This window comes from Parus major, chromosome 1 (assembly GCF_001522545.3).
Source record: "Parus major isolate Abel chromosome 1, Parus_major1.1, whole genome shotgun sequence".
Taxonomy (NCBI): domain Eukaryota; kingdom Metazoa; phylum Chordata; class Aves; order Passeriformes; family Paridae; genus Parus; species Parus major.
The window spans coordinates 35,653,377-35,662,003 of NC_031768.1; the positions used below are offsets into that span (position 1 = coordinate 35,653,377).

Genomic DNA, 8,627 nt, shown 5'->3' on the forward strand with positions numbered 1-8,627 from the left:
CCTGGCTTTCTGCCAGCTTGCCTTCATCACTGTATGACTTCTTTCCCTGACAGAGAATTTTGGAGCTAGACCTCTATATGTGCCTATTCTTTTGCATTTAATAGCATCAGCCCCTCCTTTGCCATTTCAGTTTAAAGGCTTGCCATTGAAGAAAGCTGAGTGCTCAGGTAGCAAATAATCTAGAAAAGCAGTCAGCCAGGGAGATTTGCTCTCAGCAACCTGGCAGTCAAAGCACCTTAGTGTTTATTGAATGGGGAACCGGAGAGCCTTCAGAATTAATAGGGAGATCAAGAAACCAGAAAACCAGGCTGTGAATTACCAGCAGAGTCCAAAATCTATTGCTCTCCACAGACCACTTTGTGTACTGCAAAGGTGGGAAACCTGTGAGTTCAAAAAAACTTCTTTGCACTAAAATCTCAGACCTCTCAGCTGTCTGACTAAGATTTCTAGCCACTTTTAAGCTTCAGGAGCTAAATTTTAGGAAAAAAACCCTACCATTTAATCTGTGATCCATGTGGAAATCACAAGCACTCGCTTTTAAGCAAGAGTAAAGTAAAAAATTTTGTTTGTTACAGGAATCACTCTGGTTTCTCAGACCCATGGCTCACTGAGAAACAAAAACAGTGCCTGAATTCATGAGAACATGAGAAGCTGCACTAGAGAAATGCATTATAATTTATTTTTATGAACAAATATATCTTGTTTATAGTAATTTAATATGAGATTAAACCGCGAAATAAAAAGCTTAATTTGCATTAAGTATTCTATCTTTTGACAATAGTGAATGCCAGTCTTCCACATTGTAAGTGTTTGAAGGTCTCATCTGTGGAAAGATTTATAGTCCAATATTGAAAAGAAGAATTATTTTTATTGTCTTTGAATGTTTTTTACATCTTTATTTGATCATTAATTAAGTAGAGTGACTAATTAAAAAAAATAAAATAAAATCAGCCTCAGATGAAAATTCCATCACTATCATTAACAAGATCTTCAATGAAATTTGTGGACTGAATCTGGACAGTACTATGGAAAAGTCTTTTTTCAAAGCCGAGCGCTATCGAACTCATTCCATCTTTGTTAACCAAAATATCCAATATCAGGATTTACTTTCTATTTAACAAAACTAAAAATATATCCCTTAGTATGCACATAGAGTGATTTTTCATGTCTGAGTCAAGTAGACCCTAAAACCTTACTTTACCAGGGGTTAATAGCCCCTGTCCTGTACAACAGAAGACAAGGGGTGCACAACCATTTCTGTAAATGCAACGGGAGTTACAAAAGCTCAATCTTAGTCAAATTTTTGCTGATATTTTAGCTCTACTCCTAAATTCAAAACAACTCAGTATTTCATGTGTTTAGCCCCTTTTAAAGCTTACCTCTCATTTTCAGTGTGGTTACATAATATGTAGTTATATGTAGCTCTTGCTTTAGCAGAAAGCCAGCCAAGAAGAATCTAGGAATGGTTTAACTTAAAATATTCAAAAGTCTGAATGACAGACAGTCTTTGTAAAATGTTTTCTTAGGATTCAATAGAAGACTAAAGCTATGGAGTTAAAATCTATTTGCCATTCATTTTTGTTAGTAATTGTGAGATAGTTTTGTTGTTTTCAGGAGAGAGAACACAAGTATATCATGAGATAAAATTGCCTTTTTTTGTACACTGGCTTTTGAGAATTGTAAAAATTCTACTTGGTGCTTTCTCCTTTAAATTACAAATTTACTAGCTAATGGTACAGAATGGAACTTCACCAAGGCTTGTCTGATTTGACTTCTATTTCACCAGTGAAACCTTAGTCTGACAGATGAAGCAATTTGGGGATAAAGGAATTTTTCATATCAAGATTCTTCAGAAATCAAGATCTATCAAGTTGATATTATCGACTTTATTGTTCAGAAATTGGGAGGCTCCATCAGCAAGGGAATAACCCTCTAATCAGTTAGGGTGTGCTCCTTATACCAATATCTTAAAACTACATGCATGGCTTCTTTTTGCTTCACAAGAAACCAATCAAAGACACAGAGTTTATTAGCAATTCATTTTGAATAGTCATCTCTTCTGAAAGTACCACCCAATATAAAAATCTTGCTTCTGGAATGCAATCCTGGCATGAGTCAGACTGGAGGAGTTCCCCTCATGACCCCAAGGCAAACCACACTGGATATTGACTCTGTTCATCTCCCTGGTAATCTTCAAAATTATGCTTGCTCAAGTTCCAGTTGGTGCCTGAAATGTCCTCTCCTCAATGCAAGTTTCTGGTTTGCTGAATTACCTGAAATAGACTGTTCAGTGCTCCGGACTTTGTATCTTCCTTTCCATCACAGGCTTTCAGGACACAAAATAGTTTCTGGGTATCTGTGTGTAAGGAGCTTCTGTGTTAAGCTTCCTTTTCACTGCTCAGTAAAATACTGCAAATTGTGCTTAACCTAAAGAAATCAAGCATGAGGTACAGTTAGATATTATCACCTTCAGTGCTCAATATAGTATCAGTGGGACAAGCTGTGAGATAAACTGTAATGGAAAACGAGGGAATAAGGTTGTACATCAGAGAAATATTTCTGTGAATATATATTTTGTTAAAGTTTTCTGGAAAATGACCAGTTTTCATCTAGGCTAGCTGAAAAATAGTATAAACTCTTTGCTCAGGAAAACCTGCACACTGAAGACTGTGCTTTTTATGAGAGATAAGCACAGTCTGGAATGACATGCAAGCAGAAGACTACATGCAGTATGTGGAAATTTTGCAACTGTTACCACAAAAGATAACGATCTCATCGGATGTTTGGTAGGATTTGGATTTGTCAGCACTTACATGTGAATTTTTTTGAGAAACCAAGGTAATAGAATGTGGAAGCAATGATATAGCAGCTGGCACTGATTCATTTAAGTCTGATCTACTTAGAAAATTAATTCAGTCTGAGCTATGATATAAAACAGTGAATGCAAATTAACTGTTTTTGACCTCCTGAGCAGGTAAACCCTGCAGAACTTTAGACAGAAGCACCGAATTGTTTATTTAGACTTCCTTTAATAATCAATTTGATTTCTGGTATATGATTCGTCTTATTCTAAAGGTAGAAATATAAATTAGGGCATATAAATCACATCCGCTGGGCGTCTCTATCTTCCTATTTGACTGTAAAGATGACTTGTTTGATTATAAACATCTCAGCTGTAGATGTCTGAAACTAAATGAAATTATTCACATCCTCTGACTTTAAAATAAGGGTCTTTATTCCAAATTACACACTTCAGAATTGAGAATATGGGCATCAACACAAGAAGTAAATCATAAATTCCAAATTAACCTCCCACGTTAAGGGAGGCCTTTCATTGAGTTAAGGTCTTTTCACTGAGTTGATAGCATGCTTCTTATGTTAAGAGGCAAGATGAGACCCTGTGCAGTCATGGTTTCAAGGCTGCATTTAATCCATTACTACAGTTTATGTTGCGTAAAGGCATGAAACACTATGATAAAAAAAAGTAAAATACCCATAATTAATATAGTCATATTCAGCTGGCAGTATAGCTAGTCAGGCTGAACAAGATAGTATCTACTCTAATTTGCCACTTCCCAACATTCATAAATTCCTACTAAATTGCCTTACCGTGAAACATTTCTGCTTTTCTTGATTGATAATAGGAGTTCAGAGAAAATGTGATTTACTGACGTGAAAAAGAAGCTTTCTTTGATGAACTAGATTCCTACTTATCTTCTTGTTCCATTTATTGGCTAGAAATTTTGGTAATAGCATTTCCTGACAGTGTTTAACAAGTGGTGGGTTTGTATGATATGAAGAGAAACTGCCTGTTTATGCCACAGTGAATGTATGGGGTGGTTGTGGGCAGCCGTGCTGCCATACAAAGGGAATTTAGTCTGGAGAAATAGGCTAGCAGGGAACTTATGAAGGTTTCTCAACAAAGGGAAGTGCCATGTCCTGCACCTTGGAAGGAGCAACTCCACATGCTGGGGGATGAACAGCTGGAAAGCAGTTTAGCAGAAAAAGGCTCTGCGGGTTGTGGTCACCAGGTAAACATATGCCACTAATGTGAACTTGTGCAAAGGCAAACATCCTAATAGGCTGCACTAAACAGCCCACTATCACCAGGTCAATGGAGGTGGTCCCTCACCTTATTCAGCAGTGGTGAAGCCATAGCTGGAGAACAGTGTCCCGTTCTGGGCTTATGAGTGTAAAAAAGCACCCCATGTATATACTGGGCAGAGTCCAGTGAAGAGACATGAAGATGCCTGAGGAAATGAACCATCTCTCTTGTGAGGAAAAACTGGAGCTTTTCATCTTGGAGAAATCTCAGGAGGATCTTATCAGAGAAGCACAGAATCATCAAGGTTGGAAGAGACCATATACCTAATAATGATTAAAACTGATTTTTTTTCCCAATGTCTTTCTAGATCCTCTATATCAAGACAAAAAAAGCACTTCCATTTTAATGCCTTTAATATGTTGTAAATGAAGAGCTATAAACCTATGGCAGATCCTTTACCAGACCCCACTGTCCTCTCTGCTCATTGTTTGCTTTGACTTTAAAACCTGGAAAGTTAAAGGTGAGACTCATGTGATAACCAGAGTGCTATCTCTGACCTTTCTGGTCCTTACACAGATCCATGTGTAGGGAAAGACCATTTTGGTTCCTATGACAGATATCACTGAGATAACTGAGAGTTTATAAAGCAGATGATGAATGACTTTCCTGGTAAATAAGTGCTCTAAATAGTTTCTTTGCCTGAAATCTAACCCTTTGATCTATATTCCACTCATAAAAGCTGAAAATTAAAATTAGAGAAAAAATCCCTAAAAGCATACCCAAACCTCTTAAAATCCATAACCCAAAAGGAGGCATTTGACTCCAACTGAAACCAGATTTTTTATCCCTTTTAGGGACCAGGATATGTAATATGTTCTAAGGGTCTAATATTAAAAAAACTACTAAACTCTTAATTAAGCTTATTATCTGTTCCTTAATCTGTTTAAAAACCCTTGAAAGAAAACTAGGACTCTCACTGACTGCTTTGATAACTGCTTCAGGAACATGAAAAAACAGTAACTTTCCTCACCGTCCCTCATACATAGTTCTGATCAGTAACCAAAGTTTACTGATGTATTATTTACATTGTATATGATATGACTATTTTCTGAAGTATTTGTGAATATTTGTTTTATTAATTCAAGCATCCAGCTCACATATATGAAGCTTGGTGATCTTCTGTTGTGCAGTAAGCAGGGAAGATGTGCAGCTGGAGCACAGACAAAAGGGTATGAGGCAATGGAAATGGCAGAGAGATTCTATCTCTCTGGGAACTATAATGAAAATATGTTGTTTCCTCTAAAATTCTCCAAATCATCTTCTCAGCTAATACCAGCCTGTGGGTGACTACTGCTATCTGTGCCCTTGTATATATTCTCCCATATCAGGTGAGTACAGCTGGCTCTGGGTACAACTGCACAGTCCATCAGTGAGGTCTATGCTAATGATTTGGTAACACACAAACAATTTTTTACAGGAATTGCTAATACACATGACTGATTTCCTCAGTGGAAGGTCTGAGGAATAAAATCAGTCTTGCACCTATGGGAATTATGTACACATGTTAAAGCATACATAGGGAATTAAACACAACTTCAAAGTGTGTATGGATGAAAACAACTAGTGCAATTATCCATCTGTTGATAGAAAGACTTGGAAAGTCTTAAACTGCTGACAGGGCAATTAATGAATAGTCATTTGAGTGTTATTATTATTTCAGGTCTTTATCTTTTCCTCTTATGTAGGAAGGTGTCATTCATAAGTCTCTTTTTTTTTTTATTCTCCGGTTACCATTAGGCAATTTCTTTTTTTGTTATCCCAAACTTCACTCTGTTAACGTCAGAGGATGTCTTGTTTCAATGGAAATAAACCCTCACCCTTCAAAACAAGAAGACATCATAGGGTGTGATACAAGAACAAGGTCAGAGAATATTACAGCAGCATCAAAGGCTAAGATATTTTGGCAAGAGCACTAACTACCTGTGCTTGTGGAAACAGTGAGTTCAATTGATGCGATTCAACCAAATACCACCACGCAAACACCCAGCTTGAAAAAGCATATAATAATAGATATGGATATTGCTATTTGTTTATTGTTTATATTGTGGCATCACCCAAAATATGATAGGAATGTAGAGGGGTATATTCTGTGCTCAGGGGTGACAGATATGGCACAACAATAAAGAGCTAGAACCACATGTGAAGGAAACAACAAGATGGGCAGAAAATAATTGCAAAGGGAAGTTCAGGTGATTCTATGACTCTTTGTACAGACACCTTGTTCCCTAGTATATATGGTAGCTGTAGTGTTTTTTCATGATGGTTAAAAGCTGAGTTTATCATAACAAAAGCTGTGGTTTAGACATGAGTCTGAGGGGTTCAGGGTATGCTCAAAAGCAGACAGTGCAATGAGAAAGGAGATTACAGAGAAGTACACTAATGAAGACACTTGGATATGAGAGGCCCAGCTGCAAGGCTTTTTGTCAGACAAGGCTGAATACCCACTTTACTCTCAGGGACATGACCTGGCTATAGATCCGTTCAGAGTGGCACTTGTTCTCCCTCTCTTTCTTTCTATAGTTCTACTGTTCCTGTATTTGCCAGCCAGAGCCTTCACAATGCTCTCTAAATTAAGTTCTTCCTTCTTGCCAGTTACTTTCTGCAAAGTTTAAGCTTAATATTCAAGTACACTTCTCCACAGGTTCTGAGAGATTTTCTGTATGCATTTAGGTTGCAACATTATTTTTGTTTCCTATTCTTCCCCAGGAGTTTTTGAAGTTATTCTTCCTATGTTGCTTAGGCTTCTAAAATTCTCTGTCTACCTGAACCCTAGCTCTCTCTGTGGAATGGTATTAAAAGCTGAAAAATATGACTTTCCTTTGGTTCTTCAGCCTTAATACATGGGATTTCCTTCTGACAGCCATAGAAGATGAGTAAATATTATTGTTAAGTTTTCCTAGTGTGAAACCAAAGTCAAGTGTGGTATCTGTCACACCTGAAACATGTGAGCCTGAATCATAATTTTGGAATGTCCAGTTCTAAGCTCCTATATTAAACTATGGCATTTACTTCAGTTCAGTTCTATGACTTCACTCTGAAGTCTTTTGTCCTACCTGTCTACTCTGCTTTCAGCCAGGTGTCTTCCAAAAGTTCCTGTGCTGGTGTAGTTATGAGCAAAGGATACCAAAAAGACGTGAGGAAATATCTCGGAGATTAATTTCCATTTGAGAATCTTTTGGCTGATCCTTATTTTCTAAAAAACACCCTCTGCTGAAGTAATTTCTTGTTTTAAAAATGAAATGCAATATGAAAAGAACCGATCCAAGATAACACAAAAAAGAATTTCTGGTTTTATTCATATGCCTTCAGTTTTTAAGAAATAACATTCAAATTTGTTCTGTGATGCTTTATTTTGGTAATTATGCTTGTTCTTGATACTTGTCAAAAAGAAGTAATGAGATATCAAGAACTAGTGTTTGTTGCTAAATAACTTTGTAAACCCAAGCTTATGGTTAATTTAAGATGATAAACAATCACATATTTTTCATGTTCAAAACTAAATTCAAAAATAATTGTTTTTCAGGATGAGTGCTAGGAGAGCAAATCTGTCATTTCTGATCTGATGATGTCTACATTATTTTTTTTTTGTTCACAGCTCTTTGAAAAACTCTCTGAGGAGGCACCATCAGATGTTTCCTATTTGCTTAGGAATCAACCCAAGTGTAAATTTCCCACTATGTTAAATGGTGATTTCATTAAAGATTACCTTACAGTATTTTACTACACATTTGTGCAAAGCAGTAAAGCAACAAAACAAAACGCACCAGGATTCATATAATTCAGTAGTTGTTTGTTGTTCCACCTGCAGTATGAAATAGGTGCAATTTTTGTCCATGTATCTTGATTTTGTGAAATTTTGACAAATTTAATAGTAGCAGTAGGATGACCTTGACTGGTTGCCAGGTGCCTACCAGCCCATCCTATCCCTTTCTCAATAGGACAGGGCAGAAAATATGATGAAAAGCATGAGGCTTGAGATAATGACAGGGAAATCACTTACTAATTTCAATCACAGGCAAAACAAACTCAGCTTGGGGAAATAATTTAATTTATTGCCAAATAATTGTAACAGACTAGGATAGTGAGAGATAAGGACTAAATTAAAAATACCTGCCCTATTTCAGCATGGGGTTTCCTCATGGCATACACACCTTCAAAACCTGCTCCTATGTGGGTCCTCTCCACAGGTGAAAGTCCTTCAGGGATGGGCTGCTCCAGTGTGAGTGTTCCATAGGATGGCAGATCCTGCCAGAAAACCTACCCCTGTGCTGGCTTTTGTTCTCTGGACCTAGTTCCTGCCATCGGTCTTCTCCTGACTGGAGACTTCACAGGTGGTATCTTTTTTCAGGAGACATTCAGCTGTGGGGCTCTTCATGGGCTGCAGGTGGATCTCTGCTCCACAGCAGATCTCCATGGGTGGCAGCCTGATTCACCATGTCTTTTACCAGGGGCTGCAGTGGAATCTTTGCCCCAGTACCTGGAGCACCTCCTCCCTTTCCTTCTGCACTGAGCTTGGTGTCTA

The 8,627-nt window shown here is 37.5% G+C and overlaps 1 long non-coding RNA gene across 1 annotated transcript; it reads right to left on the reverse strand.

The window, feature by feature from the left end:
- Nucleotides 1-1,866: 1,866 nt before the first annotated feature.
- Nucleotides 1,867-8,362, reverse strand: LOC117243941. The gene is made up of 2 exons (XR_004496078.1): nt 8,257-8,362; nt 1,867-2,427 (listed from the first exon to the last, which is right to left on the reverse strand). It is a non-coding gene; the product is annotated as an uncharacterized LOC117243941 (long non-coding RNA).
- Between the last annotated feature and the right edge of the window lie 265 nt (nt 8,363-8,627).